General features: G+C 47.4%; 11 non-coding genes across 11 annotated transcripts; all 11 read left to right on the forward strand.

Annotated features, from left to right (window-relative positions):
• Positions 1-914: 914 nt before the first annotated feature.
• Positions 915-986, forward strand: TRNAP-UGG (transfer RNA proline (anticodon UGG)). Its single transcript has one exon. It is a non-coding gene; the product is annotated as a tRNA-Pro (tRNA).
• A 1789-nt stretch (positions 987-2775) lies between these two features.
• On the forward strand, positions 2776-2847 carry TRNAP-UGG (transfer RNA proline (anticodon UGG)). Its single transcript has one exon. It is a non-coding gene; the product is annotated as a tRNA-Pro (tRNA).
• Positions 2848-4657: 1810 nt separating this feature from the next.
• On the forward strand, positions 4658-4729 carry TRNAP-UGG (transfer RNA proline (anticodon UGG)). The gene has a single exon. It is a non-coding gene; the product is annotated as a tRNA-Pro (tRNA).
• A 1785-nt stretch (positions 4730-6514) lies between these two features.
• TRNAP-UGG (transfer RNA proline (anticodon UGG)) lies at positions 6515-6586 on the forward strand. The gene has a single exon. It is a non-coding gene; the product is annotated as a tRNA-Pro (tRNA).
• Positions 6587-8396: 1810 nt separating this feature from the next.
• TRNAP-UGG (transfer RNA proline (anticodon UGG)) lies at positions 8397-8468 on the forward strand. Its single transcript has one exon. It is a non-coding gene; the product is annotated as a tRNA-Pro (tRNA).
• Positions 8469-10257: 1789 nt separating this feature from the next.
• TRNAT-UGU (transfer RNA threonine (anticodon UGU)) lies at positions 10258-10329 on the forward strand. The gene has a single exon. It is a non-coding gene; the product is annotated as a tRNA-Thr (tRNA).
• Positions 10330-10749: 420 nt separating this feature from the next.
• Positions 10750-10822, forward strand: TRNAV-CAC (transfer RNA valine (anticodon CAC)). The gene has a single exon. It is a non-coding gene; the product is annotated as a tRNA-Val (tRNA).
• Positions 10823-12138: 1316 nt separating this feature from the next.
• On the forward strand, positions 12139-12210 carry TRNAP-UGG (transfer RNA proline (anticodon UGG)). The gene has a single exon. It is a non-coding gene; the product is annotated as a tRNA-Pro (tRNA).
• Positions 12211-12630: 420 nt separating this feature from the next.
• TRNAV-CAC (transfer RNA valine (anticodon CAC)) lies at positions 12631-12703 on the forward strand. Its single transcript has one exon. It is a non-coding gene; the product is annotated as a tRNA-Val (tRNA).
• A 1319-nt stretch (positions 12704-14022) lies between these two features.
• TRNAP-UGG (transfer RNA proline (anticodon UGG)) lies at positions 14023-14094 on the forward strand. Its single transcript has one exon. It is a non-coding gene; the product is annotated as a tRNA-Pro (tRNA).
• Positions 14095-15891: 1797 nt separating this feature from the next.
• On the forward strand, positions 15892-15963 carry TRNAP-UGG (transfer RNA proline (anticodon UGG)). The gene has a single exon. It is a non-coding gene; the product is annotated as a tRNA-Pro (tRNA).
• Positions 15964-16980: the final 1017 nt, after the last annotated feature.

A 16980-nucleotide genomic window follows, 5' to 3' on the forward strand; every position in this document is an offset into this window, starting at 1 on the left:
GTACAGTGATTCCCTGGCTTTCTCTGGCCCGAGAAAGCTTTTCCTCTGAAGTGGGAACAGAAGTTGGACTGCTTCTGCTGAACTTCCTGAAAGCAAAGCTGGCGGGAGGAGGGACTTTTTGAGTGCTGGGAAAATTTGAGCTGGAAATTTGCATCGGCTGGACAGAGATTGCTTGGAGCAGCCAAAATATAATAACGGCCATGGCGCTCAAGTAAAGCAGAAAGCTTTTAGTATACACCTTTTGCACTCTTGTCAACGAAGCTGGGCTCTGTGAATGCTCACCCTACGCAAGAAAAGAGAACAGACTTTGCTGGTGACCTAAATATATCTCGCCTGATCGAGCACGATCGAGCTCTGAGTGAGCAGCTGTGCAATGGTCATCTTTACCAAAGGGGAGATGCTGCTTTTTCCAGTGTCACGCCCATGCTCTCAGGGCTGGAGGGAGGAGGGCTGCTTTTTGTTTTTACAGGCAAAAGGAAAGGCCCAGCCCTCAGAGCTTCTGCCAATGCAGATCCCAGCAGGTGCAAAATAAAGGCTCTCCCCCACCTTGCCAGCTGCAGATTGATCAGAAGACTGCTAGTCTAGTGTGTTGGGCCACTTTCTCTCTTCTGTGTATCGTCCCCTCTTATTACATAAACAGCATAAGAGGAATAAAGGAAGGAAGGAAGGAAGGAAGGAAGGAACAGTGTATCGCAAGCACCTTCCACCCTGATGTCAATGGGCCACCAACCTTCGGGATGAGGAGGAGACCTGTGAAGACAGTCAGAGCGTGCCGACTGGGGCATTCATTTGGCTCATACACCGACAAGGCTTTCAGCGGCAGGAACAAACTTCAGGAATAGGCATTCTTGGCCTCGAATCCTAAGGGGGGTGCAAACGCTGAGGACAATTCCGTCAAATGCTCAAAGGACCGTGGCTCGTTGGTCTAGGGGTATGATTCTCGCTTTGGGTGCGAGAGGTCCCGGGTTCAAATCCCGGACGAGCCCAATCAAGGTGGTTAACTTGAGCTCCTTTTTTTTGTTTTTTCAATGTTATTTTCATTGGACAGACTCTCTGGTTTTCTCGGTAAGCAGTAGTCGATGAACAATTCACTTCCTGAACCTCTTTGCGTGCCATGTCCTTGCGACAAGCACTTTGTGTTCTCTGTTAGCTCTCAGTAACATTCCTTGATTTGCTTGTGAGTTTTGGCCGTCCGATCTCAAAGTGGAAATATGTCCTTCCCTCTGTACGCTGCATAGGCCCTCAGCTGGCATACTTGTATATGTGCGCATGCTTGATAGGACGTATGTTTTAGGCTGGATTGTGTGAGCTTCAGGCGCAAGGCATTTGATTAGTCTTTAAGCAGGTCCACTTGCACTGCCCTTTGCACCTGTTCTCCCAGTCCCTACAAAGGTGAGCAAGCAGCTGTTTCTGTAGTGTAGTGGTTATAAAGGTCCCCGGTTTGAGACCGGGCAGAAACACTCTCTGCTGGCATTTTACACAAAATAGTTTTTTTCCCCTTTTGTCACACACAAATGTAAAGTATGAACTTATTTGCGTTCCCATGGAAATAGCATATGCTCTCAAGAGCTTGAGAAATACACTGGGAAGGCAAGCATCCTCACATGTATTCTGTATATGGGGCCAATAAATAAATGCACGCGCTTGCATTTTGTGTATGTAATGTTGCAGAGCACAGAGAGGATTTATTTTCCCTACTGCTGGGTATTTGGGTCTCTGGGATCACAGTTGGGTCCGCTCCGTCCTCTGAAATGGTCCATATTAGTTACATAGGTTAGTGTACCAAAGAAATAATACATTTTCATATACAGCTTCTTCATTTCTGTGTTCTGAGGGATTACCAGTTGTAAGAAATGCACTTGCCGGTACAGTGATTCCCTGGCTTTCTCTGGCCCGAGAAAGCTTTTCCTCTGAAGTGGGAACAGAAGTTGGACTGCTTCTGCTGAACTTCCTGAAAGCAGAGCTGGCGGGAGGAGGGACTTTTTGAGTGCTGGGAAAATTTGAGCTGGAAATTTGCATCGGCTGGACAGAGATTGCTTGGAGCAGCCAAAATATAATAACGGCCATGGCGCTCAAGTAAAGCAGAAAGCTTTTAGTATACACCTTTTGCACTCTTGTCAACGAAGCTGGGCTCTGTGAATGCTCACCCTACGCAAGAAAAGAGAACAGACTTTGCTGGTGACCTAAATATATCTCGCCTGATCGAGCACGATCGAGCTCTGAGTGAGCAGCTGTGCAATGGTCATCTTTACCAAAGGGGAGATGCTGCTTTTTCCAGTGTCACGCCCATGCTCTCAGGGCTGGAGGGAGGAGGGCTGCTTTTTGTTTTTACAGGCAAAAGGAAAGGCCCAGCCCTCAGAGCTTCTGCCAATGCAGATCCCAGCAGGTGCAAAATAAAGGCTCTCCCCCACCTTGCCAGCTGCAGATTGATCAGAAGACTGCTAGTCTAGTGTGTTGGGCCACTTTCTCTCTTCTGTGTATCGTCCCCTCTTATTACATAAACAGCATAAGAGGAATAAAGGAAGGAAGGAAGGAAGGAAGGAACAGTGTATCGCAAGCACCTTCCACCCTGATGTCAATGGGCCACCAACCTTCGGGATGAGGAGGAGACCTGTGAAGACAGTCAGAGCGTGCCGACTGGGGCATTCATTTGGCTCATACACCGACAAGGCTTTCAGCGGCAGGAACAAACTTCAGGAATAGGCATTCTTGGCCTCGAATCCTAAGGGGGGTGCAAACGCTGAGGACAATTCCGTCAAATGCTCAAAGGACCGTGGCTCGTTGGTCTAGGGGTATGATTCTCGCTTTGGGTGCGAGAGGTCCCGGGTTCAAATCCCGGACGAGCCCAATCAAGGTGGTTAACTTGAGCTCTTTTTTTTTGTTTTTTCAATGTTATTTTCATTGGACAGACTCTCTGGTTTTCTCGGTAAGCAGTAGTCGATGAACAATTCACTTCCTGAACCTCTTTGCGTGCCATGTCCTTGCGACAAGCACTTTGTGTTCTCTGTTAGCTCTCAGTAACATTCCTTGATTTGCTTGTGAGTTTTGGCCGTCCGATCTCAAATTGGAAATATGTCCTTCCCTCTGTACGCTGCATAGGCCCTCAGCTGGCATACTTGTATATGTGCGCATGCTTGATAGGACGTATGTTTTAGGCTGGATTGTGTGAGCTTCAGGCGCAAGGCATTTGATTAGTCTTTAAGCAGGTCCACTTGCACTGCCCTTTGCACCTGTTCTCCCAGTCCCTACAAAGGTGAGCAAGCAGCTGTTTCTGTAGTGTAGTGGTTATCACGTTCGCCTCACACGCGAAAGGTCCCCCCGGTTCACGACCGGGCAGAAACACTCTCTGCTGGCATTTTACACAAAATAGTTTTTTTCCCCTTTTGTCACACACAAATGTAAAGTATGAACTTATTTGCGTTCCCATGGAAATAGCATATGCTCTCAAGAGCTTGAGAAATACACTGGGAAGGAAAGCATCCTCACATGTATTCTGTATATGGGGCCAATAAAAAAATGCACGCGCTTGCATTTTGTGTATGTAATGTTGCAGAGCACAGAGAGGATTTATTTTCCCTACTGCTGGGTATTTGGGTCTCTGGGATCACAGTTGGGTCCGCTCCGTCCTCTGAAATGGTCCATATTAGTTACATAGGTTAGTGTACCAAAGAAATAATACATTTTCATATACAGCTTCTTCATTTCTGTGTTCTGAGGGATTACCAGTTGTAAGAAATGCACTTGCCGGTACAGTGATTCCCTGGCTTTCTCTGGCCCGAGAAAGCTTTTCCTCTGAAGTGGGAACAGAAGTTGGACTGCTTCTGCTGAACTTCCTGAAAGCAGAGCTGGCGGGAGGAGGGACTTTTTGAGTGCTGGGAAAATTTGAGCTGGAAATTTGCATCGGCTGGACAGAGATTGCTTGGAGCAGCCAAAATATAATAACGGCCATGGCGCTCAAGTAAAGCAGAAAGCTTTTAGTATACACCTTTTGCACTCTTGTCAACGAAGCTGGGCTCTGTGAATGCTCACCCTGCGCAAGAAAAGAGAACAGACTTTGCTGGTGACCTAAATATATCTCGCCTGATCGAGCACGATCGAGCTCTGAGTGAGCAGCTGTGCAATGGTCATCTTTACCAAAGGGGAGATGCTGCTTTTTCCAGTGTCACGCCCATGCTCTCAGGGCTGGAGGGAGGAGGGCTGCTTTTTGTTTTTACAGGCAAAAGGAAAGGCCCAGCCCTCAGAGCTTCTGCCAATGCAGATCCCAGCAGGTGCAAAATAAAGGCTCTCCCCCACCTTGCCAGCTGCAGATTGATCAGAAGACTGCTAGTCTAGGGTGTTGGGCCACTTTCTCTCTTCTGTGTATCGTCCCCTCTTATTACATAAACAGCATAAGAGGAATAAAGGAAGGAAGGAAGGAAGGAAGGAACAGTGTATCGCAAGCACCTTCCACCCTGATGTCAATGGGCCACCAACCTTCGGGATGAGGAGGAGACCTGTGAAGACAGTCAGAGCGTGCCGACTGGGGCATTCATTTGGCTCATACACCGACAAGGCTTTCAGCGGCAGGAACAAACTTCAGGAATAGGCATTCTTGGCCTCGAATCCTAAGGGGGGTGCAAACGCTGAGGACAATTCCGTCAAATGCTCAAAGGACCGTGGCTCGTTGGTCTAGGGGTATGATTCTCGCTTTGGGTGCGAGAGGTCCCGGGTTCAAATCCCGGACGAGCCCAATCAAGGTGGTTAACTTGAGCTCCTTTTTTTTGTTTTTTCAATGTTATTTTCATTGGACAGACTCTCTGGTTTTCTCGGTAAGCAGTAGTCGATGAACAATTCACTTCCTGAACCTCTTTGCGTGCCATGTCCTTGCGACAAGCACTTTGTGTTCTCTGTTAGCTCTCAGTAACATTCCTTGATTTGCTTGTGAGTTTTGGCCGTCCGATCTCAAAGTGGAAATATGTCCTTCCCTCTGTACGCTGCATAGGCCCTCAGCTGGCATACTTGTATATGTGCGCATGCTTGATAGGACGTATGTTTTAGGCTGGATTGTGTGAGCTTCAGGCGCAAGGCATTTGATTAGTCTTTAAGCAGGTCCACTTGCACTGCCCTTTGCACCTGTTCTCCCAGTCCCTACAAAGGTGAGCAAGCAGCTGTTTCTGTAGTGTAGTGGTTATAAAGGTCCCCGGTTCGAGACCGGGCAGAAACACTCTCTGCTGGCATTTTACACAAAATAGTTTTTTTCCCCTTTTGTCACACACAAATGTAAAGTATGAACTTATTTGCGTTCCCATGGAAATAGCATATGCTCTCAAGAGCTTGAGAAATACACTGGGAAGGCAAGCATCCTCACATGTATTCTGTATATGGGGCCAATAAAAAAATGCACGCGCTTGCATTTTGTGTATGTAATGTTGCAGAGCACAGAGAGGATTTATTTTCCCTACTGCTGGGTATTTGGGTCTCTGGGATCACAGTTGGGTCCGCTCCGTCCTCTGAAATGGTCCATATTAGTTACATAGGTTAGTGTACCAAAGAAATAATACATTTTCATATACAGCTTCTTCATTTCTGTGTTCTGAGGGATTACCAGTTGTAAGAAATGCACTTGCCGGTACAGTGATTCCCTGGCTTTCTCTGGCCCGAGAAAGCTTTTCCTCTGAAGTGGGAACAGAAGTTGGACTGCTTCTGCTGAACTTCCTGAAAGCAGAGCTGGCGGGAGGAGGGACTTTTTGAGTGCTGGGAAAATTTGAGCTGGAAATTTGCATCGGCTGGACAGAGATTGCTTGGAGCAGCCAAAATATAATAACGGCCATGGCGCTCAAGTAAAGCAGAAAGCTTTTAGTATACACCTTTTGCACTCTTGTCAACGAAGCTGGGCTCTGTGAATGCTCACCCTACGCAAGAAAAGAGAACAGACTTTGCTGGTGACCTAAATATATCTCGCCTGATCGAGCACGATCGAGCTCTGAGTGAGCAGCTGTGCAATGGTCATCTTTACCAAAGGGGAGATGCTGCTTTTTCCAGTGTCACGCCCATGCTCTCAGGGCTGGAGGGAGGAGGGCTGCTTTTTGTTTTTACAGGCAAAAGGAAAGGCCCAGCCCTCAGAGCTTCTGCCAATGCAGATCCCAGCAGGTGCAAAATAAAGGCTCTCCCCCACCTTGCCAGCTGCAGATTGATCAGAAGACTGCTAGTCTAGTGTGTTGGGCCACTTTCTCTCTTCTGTGTATCGTCCCCTCTTATTACATAAACAGCATAAGAGGAATAAAGGAAGGAAGGAAGGAAGGAACAGTGTATCGCAAGCACCTTCCACCCTGATGTCAATGGGCCACCAACCTTCGGGATGAGGAGGAGACCTGTGAAGACAGTCAGAGCGTGCCGACTGGGGCATTCATTTGGCTCATACACCGACAAGGCTTTCAGCGGCAGGAACAAACTTCAGGAATAGGCATTCTTGGCCTCGAATCCTAAGGGGGGTGCAAACGCTGAGGACAATTCCGTCAAATGCTCAAAGGACCGTGGCTCGTTGGTCTAGGGGTATGATTCTCGCTTTGGGTGCGAGAGGTCCCGGGTTCAAATCCCGGACGAGCCCAATCAAGGTGGTTAACTTGAGCTCCTTTTTTTTGTTTTTTCAATGTTATTTTCATTGGACAGACTCTCTGGTTTTCTCGGTAAGCAGTAGTCGATGAACAATTCACTTCCTGAACCTCTTTGCGTGCCATGTCCTTGCGACAAGCACTTTGTGTTCTCTGTTAGCTCTCAGTAACATTCCTTGATTTGCTTGTGAGTTTTGGCCGTCCGATCTCAAATTGGAAATATGTCCTTCCCTCTGTACGCTGCATAGGCCCTCAGCTGGCATACTTGTATATGTGCGCATGCTTGATAGGACGTATGTTTTAGGCTGGATTGTGTGAGCTTCAGGCGCAAGGCATTTGATTAGTCTTTAAGCAGGTCCACTTGCACTGCCCTTTGCACCTGTTCTCCCAGTCCCTACAAAGGTGAGCAAGCAGCTGTTTCTGTAGTGTAGTGGTTATCACGTTGGCTTCACACGCGAAAGGTCCCCCCGGTTCGAGACCGGGCAGAAACACTCTCTGCTGGCATTTTACACAAAATAGTTTTTTTCCCCTTTTGTCACACACAAATGTAAAGTATGAACTTATTTGCGTTCCCATGGAAATAGCATATGCTCTCAAGAGCTTGAGAAATACACTGGGAAGGCAAGCATCCTCACATGTATTCTGTATATGGGGCCAATAAAAAAATGCACGCGCTTGCATTTTGTGTATGTAATGTTGCAGAGCACAGAGAGGATTTATTTTCCCTACTGCTGGGTATTTGGGTCTCTGGGATCACAGTTGGGTCCGCTCCGTCCTCTGAAATGGTCCATATTAGTTACATAGGTTAGTGTACCAAAGAAATAATACATTTTCATATACAGCTTCTTCATTTCTGTGTTCTGAGGGATTACCAGTTGTAAGAAATGCACTTGCCGGTACAGTGATTCCCTGGCTTTCTCTGGCCCGAGAAAGCTTTTCCTCTGAAGTGGGAACAGAAGTTGGACTGCTTCTGCTGAACTTCCTGAAAGCAGAGCTGGCGGGAGGAGGGACTTTTTGAGTGCTGGGAAAATTTGAGCTGGAAATTTGCATCGGCTGGACAGAGATTGCTTGGAGCAGCCAAAATATAATAACGGCCATGGCGCTCAAGTAAAGCAGAAAGCTTTTAGTATACACCTTTTGCACTCTTGTCAACGAAGCTGGGCTCTGTGAATGCTCACCCTGCGCAAGAAAAGAGAACAGACTTTGCTGGTGACCTAAATATATCTCGCCTGATCGAGCACGATCGAGCTCTGAGTGAGCAGCTGTGCAATGGTCATCTTTACCAAAGGGGAGATGCTGCTTTTTCCAGTGTCACGCCCATGCTCTCAGGGCTGGAGGGAGGAGGGCTGCTTTTTGTTTTTACAGGCAAAAGGAAAGGCCCAGCCCTCAGAGCTTCTGCCAATGCAGATCCCAACAGGTGCAAAATAAAGGCTCTCCCCCACCTTGCCAGCTGCAGATTGATCAGAAGACTGCTAGTCTAGGGTGTTGGGCCACTTTCTCTCTTCTGTGTATCGTCCCCTCTTATTACATAAACAGCATAAGAGGAATAAAGGAAGGAAGGAAGGAAGGAAGGAACAGTGTATCGCAAGCACCTTCCACCCTGATGTCAATGGGCCACCAACCTTCGGGATGAGGAGGAGACCTGTGAAGACAGTCAGAGCGTGCCGACTGGGGCATTCATTTGGCTCATACACCGACAAGGCTTTCAGCGGCAGGAACAAACTTCAGGAATAGGCATTCTTGGCCTCGAATCCTAAGGGCGGTGCAAACGCTGAGGACAATTCCGTCAAATGCTCAAAGGACCGTGGCTCGTTGGTCTAGGGGTATGATTCTCGCTTTGGGTGCGAGAGGTCCCGGGTTCAAATCCCGTACGAGCCCAATCAAGGTGGTTAACTTGAGCTCCTTTTTTTTGTTTTTTCAATGTTATTTTCATTGGACAGACTCTCTGGTTTTCTCGGTAAGCAGTAGTCGATGAACAATTCACTTCCTGAACCTCTTTGCGTGCCATGTCCTTGCGACAAGCACTTTGTGTTCTCTGTTAGCTCTCAGTAACATTCCTTGATTTGCTTGTGAGTTTTGGCCGTCCGATCTCAAAGTGGAAATATGTCCTTCCCTCTGTACGCTGCATAGGCCCTCAGCTGGCATACTTGTATATGTGCGCATGCTTGATAGGACGTATGTTTTAGGCTGGATTGTGTGAGCTTCAGGCGCAAGGCATTTGATTAGTCTTTAAGCAGGTCCACTTGCACTGCCCTTTGCACCTGTTCTCCCAGTCCCTACAAAGGTGAGCAAGCAGCTGTTTCTGTAGTGTAGTGGTTATAAAGGTCCCCGGTTCGAGACCGGGCAGAAACACTCTCTGCTGGCATTTTACACAAAATAGTTTTTTTCCCCTTTTGTCACACACAAATGTAAAGTATGAACTTATTTGCGTTCCCATGGAAATAGCATATGCTCTCAAGAGCTTGAGAAATACACTGGGAAGGCAAGCATCCTCACATGTATTCTGTATATGGGGCCAATAAAAAAATGCACGCGCTTGCATTTTGTGTATGTAATGTTGCAGAGCACAGAGAGGATTTATTTTCCCTACTGCTGGGTATTTGGGTCTCTGGGATCACAGTTGGGTCCGCTCCGTCCTCTGAAATGGTCCATATTAGTTACATAGGTTAGTGTACCAAAGAAATAATACATTTTCATATACAGCTTCTTCATTTCTGTGTTCTGAGGGATTACCAGTTGTAAGAAATGCACTTGCCGGTACAGTGATTCCCTGGCTTTCTCTGGCCCGAGAAAGCTTTTCCTCTGAAGTGGGAACAGAAGTTGGACTGCTTCTGCTGAACTTCCTGAAAGCAGAGCTGGCGGGTGGAGGGACTTTTTGAGTGCTGGGAAAATTTGAGCTGGAAATTTGCATCGGCTGGACAGAGATTGCTTGGAGCAGCCAAAATATAATAACGGCCATGGCGCTCAAGTAAAGCAGAAAGCTTTTAGTATACACCTTTTGCACTCTTGTCAACGAAGCTGGGCTCTGTGAATGCTCACCCTACGCAAGAAAAGAGAACAGACTTTGCTGGTGACCTAAATATATCTCGCCTGATCGAGCACGATTGAGCTCTGAGTGAGCAGCTGTGCAATGGTCATCTTTACCAAAGGGGAGATGCTGCTTTTTCCAGTGTCACGCCCATGCTCTCAGGGCTGGAGGGAGGAGGGCTGCTTTTTGTTTTTACAGGCAAAAGGAAAGGCCCAGCCCTCAGAGCTTCTGCCAATGCAGATCCCAGCAGGTGCAAAATAAAGGCTCTCCCCCACCTTGCCAGCTGCAGATTGATCAGAAGACTGCTAGTCTAGTGTGTTGGGCCACTTTCTCTCTTCTGTGTATCGTCCCCTCTTATTACATAAACAGCATAAGAGGAATAAAGGAAGGAAGGAAGGAAGGAAGGAACAGTGTATCGCAAGCACCTTCCACCCTGATGTCAATGGGCCACCAACCTTCGGGATGAGGAGGAGACCTGTGAAGACAGTCAGAGCGTGCTGACTGGGGCATTCATTTGGCTCATACACCGACAAGGCTTTCAGCGGCAGGAACAAACTTCAGGAATAGGCATTCTTGGCCTCGAATCCTAAGGGGGGTGCAAACGCTGATGACAATTCCGTCAAATGCTCAAAGGACCGTGGCTCGTTGGTCTAGGGGTATGATTCTCGCTTTGTGTGCGAGAGGTCCCGGGTTCAAATCCCGGACGAGCCCAATCAAGGTGGTTAACTTGAGCTCCTTTTTTTTGTTTTTTCAATGTTATTTTCATTGGACAGACTCTCTGGTTTTCTCGGTAAGCAGTAGTCGATGAACAATTCACTTCCTGAACCTCTTTGCGTGCCATGTCCTTGCGACAAGCACTTTGTGTTCTCTGTTAGCTCTCAGTAACATTCCTTGATTTGCTTGTGAGTTTTGGCCGTCCGATCTCAAAGTGGAAATATGTCCTTCCCTCTGTACGCTGCATAGGCCCTCAGCTGGCATACTTGTATATGTGCGCATGCTTGATAGGACGTATGTTTTGGGCTGGATTGTGTGAGCTTCAGGCGCAAGGCATTTGATTAGTCTTTAAGCAGGTCCACTTGCACTGCCCTTTGCACCTGTTCTCCCAGTCCCTACAAAGGTGAGCAAGCAGCTGTTTCTGTAGTGTAGTGGTTATCACGTTCGCCTCACACGCGAAAGGTCCCCGGTTCGAGACCGGGCAGAAACACTCTCTGCTGGCATTTTACACAAAATAGTTTTTTTCCCCTTTTGTCACACACAAATGTAAAGTATGAACTTATTTGCGTTCCCATGGAAATAGCATATGCTCTCAAGAGCTTGAGAAATACACTGGGAAGGCAAGCATCCTCACATGTATTCTGTATATGGGGCCAATAAAAAAATGCACGCGCTTGCATTTTGTGTATGTAATGTTGCAGAGCACAGAGAGGATTTATTTTCCCTACTGCTGGGTATTTGGGTCTCTGGGATCACAGTTGGGTCCGCTCCGTCCTCTGAAATGGTCCATATTAGTTACATAGGTTAGTGTACCAAAGAAATAATACATTTTCATATACAGCTTCTTCATTTCTGTGTTCTGAGGGATTACCAGTTGTAAGAAATGCACTTGCCGGTACAGTGATTCCCTGGCTTTCTCTGGCCCGAGAAAGCTTTTCCTCTGAAGTGGGAACAGAAGTTGGACTGCTTCTGCTGAACTTCCTGAAAGCAGAGCTGGCGGGAGGAGGGACTTTTTGAGTGCTGGGAAAATTTGAGCTGGAAATTTGCATCGGCTGGACAGAGATTGCTTGGAGCAGCCAAAATATAATAACGGCCATGGCGCTCAAGTAAAGCAGAAAGCTTTTAGTATACACCTTTTGCACTCTTGTCAACGAAGCTGGGCTCTGTGAATGCTCACCCTACGCAAGAAAAGAGAACAGACTTTGCTGGTGACCTAAATATATCTCGCCTGATCGAGCACGATCGAGCTCTGAGTGAGCAGCTGTGCAATGGTCATCTTTACCAAAGGGGAGATGCTGCTTTTTCCAGTGTCACGCCCATGCTCTCAGGGCTGGAGGGAGGAGGGCTGCTTTTTGTTTTTACAGGCAAAAGGAAAGGCCCAGCCCTCAGAGCTTCTGCCAATGCAGATCCCAGCAGGTGCAAAATAAAGGCTCTCCCCCACCTTGCCAGCTGCAGATTGATCAGAAGACTGCTAGTCTAGTGTGTTGGGCCACTTTCTCTCTTCTGTGTATCGTCCCCTCTTATTACATAAACAGCATAAGAGGAATAAAGGAAGGAAGGAAGGAAGGAAGGAACAGTGTATCGCAAGCACCTTCCACCCTGATGTCAATGGGCCACCAACCTTCGGGATGAGGAGGAGACCTGTGAAGACAGTCAGAGCGTGCTGACTGGGGCATTCATTTGGCTCATACACCGACAAGGCTTTCAGCGGCAGGAACAAACTTCAGGAATAGGCATTCTTGGCCTCGAATCCTAAGGGGGGGTGCAAACGCTGAGGACAATTCCGTCAAATGCTCAAAGGACCGTGGCTCGTTGGTCTAGGGGTATGATTCTCGCTTTGGGTGCGAGAGGTCCCGGGTTCAAATCCCGGACGAGCCCAATCAAGGTGGTTAACTTGAGCTCCTTTTTTTTGTTTTTTCAATGTTATTTTCATTGGACAGACTCTCTGGTTTTCTCGGTAAGCAGTAGTCGATGAACAATTCACTTCCTGAACCTCTTTGCGTGCCATGTCCTTGCGACAAGCACTTTGTGTTCTCTGTTAGCTCTCAGTAACATTCCTTGATTTGCTTGTGAGTTTTGGCCGTCCGATCTCAAAGTGGAAATATGTCCTTCCCTCTGTACGCTGCATAGGCCCTCAGCTGGCATACTTGTATATGTGCGCATGCTTGATAGGACGTATGTTTTAGGCTGGATTGTGTGAGCTTCAGGCGCAAGGCATTTGATTAGTCTTTAAGCAGGTCCACTTGCACTGCCCTTTGCACCTGTTCTCCCAGTCCCTACAAAGGTGAGCAAGCAGCTGTTTCTGTAGTGTAGTGGTTATCACGTTCGCCTCACACGCGAAAGGTCCCCGGTTCGAGACCGGGCAGAAACACTCTCTGCTGGCATTTTACACAAAATAGTTTTTTTCCCCTTTTGTCACACACAAATGTAAAGTATGAACTTATTTGCGTTCCCATGGAAATAGCATATGCTCTCAAGAGCTTGAGAAATACACTGGGAAGGCAAGCATCCTCACATGTATTCTGTATATGGGGCCAATAAAAAAATGCACGCGCTTGCATTTTGTGTATGTAATGTTGCAGAGCACAGAGAGGATTTATTTTCCCTACTGCTGGGTATTTGGGTCTCTGGGATCACAGTTGGGTCTGCTCCGTCCTCTGAAATGGTCCATATTAGTTACATAGGTTAGTGTACCAAAGAAATAATACATTTTCATATACAGCTTCTTCATTTCTGTGTTCTGAGGGATTACCAGTTGTAAGAAATGCACTTGCCGGTACAGTGATTCCCTGGCTTTCTCTGGCCCGAGAAAGCTTTTCCTCTGAAGTGGGAACAGAAGTTGGACTGCTTCTGCTGAACTTCCTGAAAGCAGAGCTGGCGGGAGGAGGGACTTTTTGAGTGCTGGGAAAATTTGAGCTGGAAATTTGCATCGGCTGGACAGAGATTGCTTGGAGCAGCCAAAATATAATAACGGCCATGGCGCTCAAGTAAAGCAGAAAGCTTTTAGTATACACCTTTTGCACTCTTGTCAACGAAGCTGGGCTCTGTGAATGCTCACCCTACGCAAGAAAAGAGAACAGACTTTGCTGGTGACCTAAATATATCTCGCCTGATCGAGCACGATCGAGCTCTGAGTGAGCAGCTGTGCAATGGTCATCTTTACCAAAGGGGAGATGCTGCTTTTTCCAGTGTCACGCCCATGCTCTCAGGGCTGGAGGGAGGAGGGCTGCTTTTTGTTTTTACAGGCAAAAGGAAAGGCCCAGCCCTCAGAGCTTCTGCCAATGCAGATCCCAGCAGGTGCAAAATAAAGGCTCTCCCCCACCTTGCCAGCTGCAGATTGATCAGAAGACTGCTAGTCTAGTGTGTTGGGCCACTTTCTCTCTTCTGTGTATCGTCCCCTCTTATTACATAAACAGCATAAGAGGAATAAAGGAAGGAAGGAAGGAAGGAAGGAAGGAACAGTGTATCGCAAGCACCTTCCACCCTGATGTCAATGGGCCACCAACCTTCGGGATGAGGAGGAGACCTGTGAAGACAGTCAGAGCGTGCCGACTGGGGCATTCATTTGGCTCATACACCGACAAGGCTTTCAGCGGCAGGAACAAACTTCAGGAATAGGCATTCTTGGCCTCGAATCCTAAGGGGGGTGCAAACGCTGAGGACAATTCCGTCAAATGCTCAAAGGACCGTGGCTCGTTGGTCTAGGGGTATGATTCTCGCTTTGGGTGCGAGAGGTCCCGGGTTCAAATCCCGGACGAGCCCAATCAAGGTGGTTAACTTGAGCTCCTTTTTTTTGTTTTTTCAATGTTATTTTCATTGGACAGACTCTCTGGTTTTCTCGGTAAGCAGTAGTCGATGAACAATTCACTTCCTGAACCTCTTTGCGTGCCATGTCCTTGCGACAAGCACTTTGTGTTCTCTGTTAGCTCTCAGTAACATTCCTTGATTTGCTTGTGAGTTTTGGCCGTCCGATCTCAAAGTGGAAATATGTCCTTCCCTCTGTACGCTGCATAGGCCCTCAGCTGGCATACTTGTATATGTGCGCATGCTTGATAGGACGTATGTTTTAGGCTGGATTGTGTGAGCTTCAGGCGCAAGGCATTTGATTAGTCTTTAAGCAGGTCCACTTGCACTGCCCTTTGCACCTGTTCTCCCAGTCCCTACAAAGGTGAGCAAGCAGCTGTTTCTGTAGTGTAGTGGTTATAAAGGTCCCCGGTTCGAGACCGGGCAGAAACACTCTCTGCTGGCATTTTACACAAAATAGTTTTTTTCCCCTTTTGTCACACACAAATGTAAAGTATGAACTTATTTGCGTTCCCATGGAAATAGCATATGCTCTCAAGAGCTTGAGAAATACACTGGGAAGGCAAGCATCCTCACATGTATTCTGTATATGGGGCCAATAAAAAAATGCACGCGCTTGCATTTTGTGTATGTAATGTTGCAGAGCACAGAGAGGATTTATTTTCCCTACTGCTGGGTATTTGGGTCTCTGGGATCACAGTTGGGTCCGCTCCGTCCTCTGAAATGGTCCATATTAGTTACATAGGTTAGTGTACCAAAGAAATAATACATTTTCATATACAGCTTCTTCATTTCTGTGTTCTGAGGGATTACCAGTTGTAAGAAATGCACTTGCCGGTACAGTGATTCCCTGGCTTTCTCTGGCCCGAGAAAGCTTTTCCTCTGAAGTGGGAACAGAAGTTGGACTGCTTCTGCTGAACTTCCTGAAAGCAGAGCTGGCGGGAGGAGGGACTTTTTGAGTGCTGGGAAAATTTGAGCTGGAAATTTGCATCGGCTGGACAGAGATTGCTTGGAGCAGCCAAAATATAATAACGGCCATGGCGCTCAAGTAAAGCAGAAAGCTTTTAGTATACACCTTTTGCACTCTTGTCAACGAAGCTGGGCTCTGTGAATGCTCACCCTACGCAAGAAAAGAGAACAGACTTTGCTGGTGACCTAAATATATCTCGCCTGATCGAGCACGATCGAGCTCTGAGTGAGCAGCTGTGCAATGGTCATCTTTACCAAAGGGGAGATGCTGCTTTTTCCAGTGTCACGCCCATGCTCTCAGGGCTGGAGGGAGGAGGGCTGCTTTTTGTTTTTACAGGCAAAAGGAAAGGCCCAGCCCTCAGAGCTTCTGCCAATGCAGATCCCAGCAGGTGCAAAATAAAGGCTCTCCCCCACCTTGCCAGCTGCAGATTGATCAGAAGACTGCTAGTCTAGTGTGTTGGGCCACTTTCTCTCTTCTGTGTATCGTCCCCTCTTATTACATAAACAGCATAAGAGGAATAAAGGAAGGAAGGAAGGAAGGAAGGAAGGAAGGAACAGTGTATCGCAAGCACCTTCCACCCTGATGTCAATGGGCCACCAACCTTCGGGATGAGGAGGAGACCTGTGAAGACAGTCAGAGCGTGCCGACTGGGGCATTCATTTGGCTCATACACCGACAAGGCTTTCAGCGGCAGGAACAAACTTCAGGAATAGGCATTCTTGGCCTCGAATCCTAAGGGGGGTGCAAACGCTGAGGACAATTCCGTCAAATGCTCAAAGGACCGTGGCTCGTTGGTCTAGGGGTATGATTCTCGCTTTGGGTGCGAGAGGTCCCGGGTTCAAATCCCGGACGAGCCCAATCAAGGTGGTTAACTTGAGCTCCTTTTTTTTGTTTTTTCAATGTTATTTTCATTGGACAGACTCTCTGGTTTTCTCGGTAAGCAGTAGTCGATGAACAATTCACTTCCTGAACCTCTTTGCGTGCCATGTCCTTGCGACAAGCACTTTGTGTTCTCTGTTAGCTCTCAGTAACATTCCTTGATTTGCTTGTGAGTTTTGGCCGTCCGATCTCAAAGTGGAAATATGTCCTTCCCTCTGTACGCTGCATAGGCCCTCAGCTGGCATACTTGTATATGTGCGCATGCTTGATAGGACGTATGTTTTAGGCTGGATTGTGTGAGCTTCAGGCGCAAGGCATTTGATTAGTCTTTAAGCAGGTCCACTTGCACTGCCCTTTGCACCTGTTCTCCTGGTCCCTACAAAGGTGAGCAAGCAGCTGTTTCTGTAGTGTAGTGGTTATAAAGGTCCCCGGTTCGAGACCGGGCAGAAACACTCTCTGCTGGCATTTTACACAAAATAGTTTTTTTCCCCTTTTGTCACACACAAATGTAAAGTATGAACTTATTTGCGTTCCCATGGAAATAGCATATGCTCTCAAGAGCTTGAGAAATACACTGGGAAGGCAAGCATCCTCACATGTATTCTGTATATGGGGCCAATAAAAAAATGCACGCGCTTGCATTTTGTGTATGTAATGTTGCAGAGCACAGAGAGGATTTATTTTCCCTACTGCTGGGTATTTGGGTCTCTGGGATCACAGTTGGGTCCGCTCCGTCCTCTGAAATGGTCCATATTAGTTACATAGGTTAGTGTACCAAAGAAATAATACATTTTCATATACAGCTTCTTCATTTCTGTGTTCTGAGGGATTACCAGTTGTAAGAAATGCACTTGCCGGTACAGTGATTCCCTGGCTTTCTCTGGCCCGAGAAAGCTTTTCCTCTGAAGTGGGAACAGAAGTTGGACTGCTTCTGCTGAACTTCCTGAAAGCAGAGCTGGCGGGAGGAGGGACTTTTTGAGTGCTGGGAAAATTTG

Source organism: Ambystoma mexicanum, chromosome 2q (assembly GCF_040938575.1).
Source record: "Ambystoma mexicanum isolate Mex_15411 chromosome 2q, UKY_AmexF1_1, whole genome shotgun sequence".
NCBI lineage: Eukaryota > Metazoa > Chordata > Amphibia > Caudata > Ambystomatidae > Ambystoma > Ambystoma mexicanum.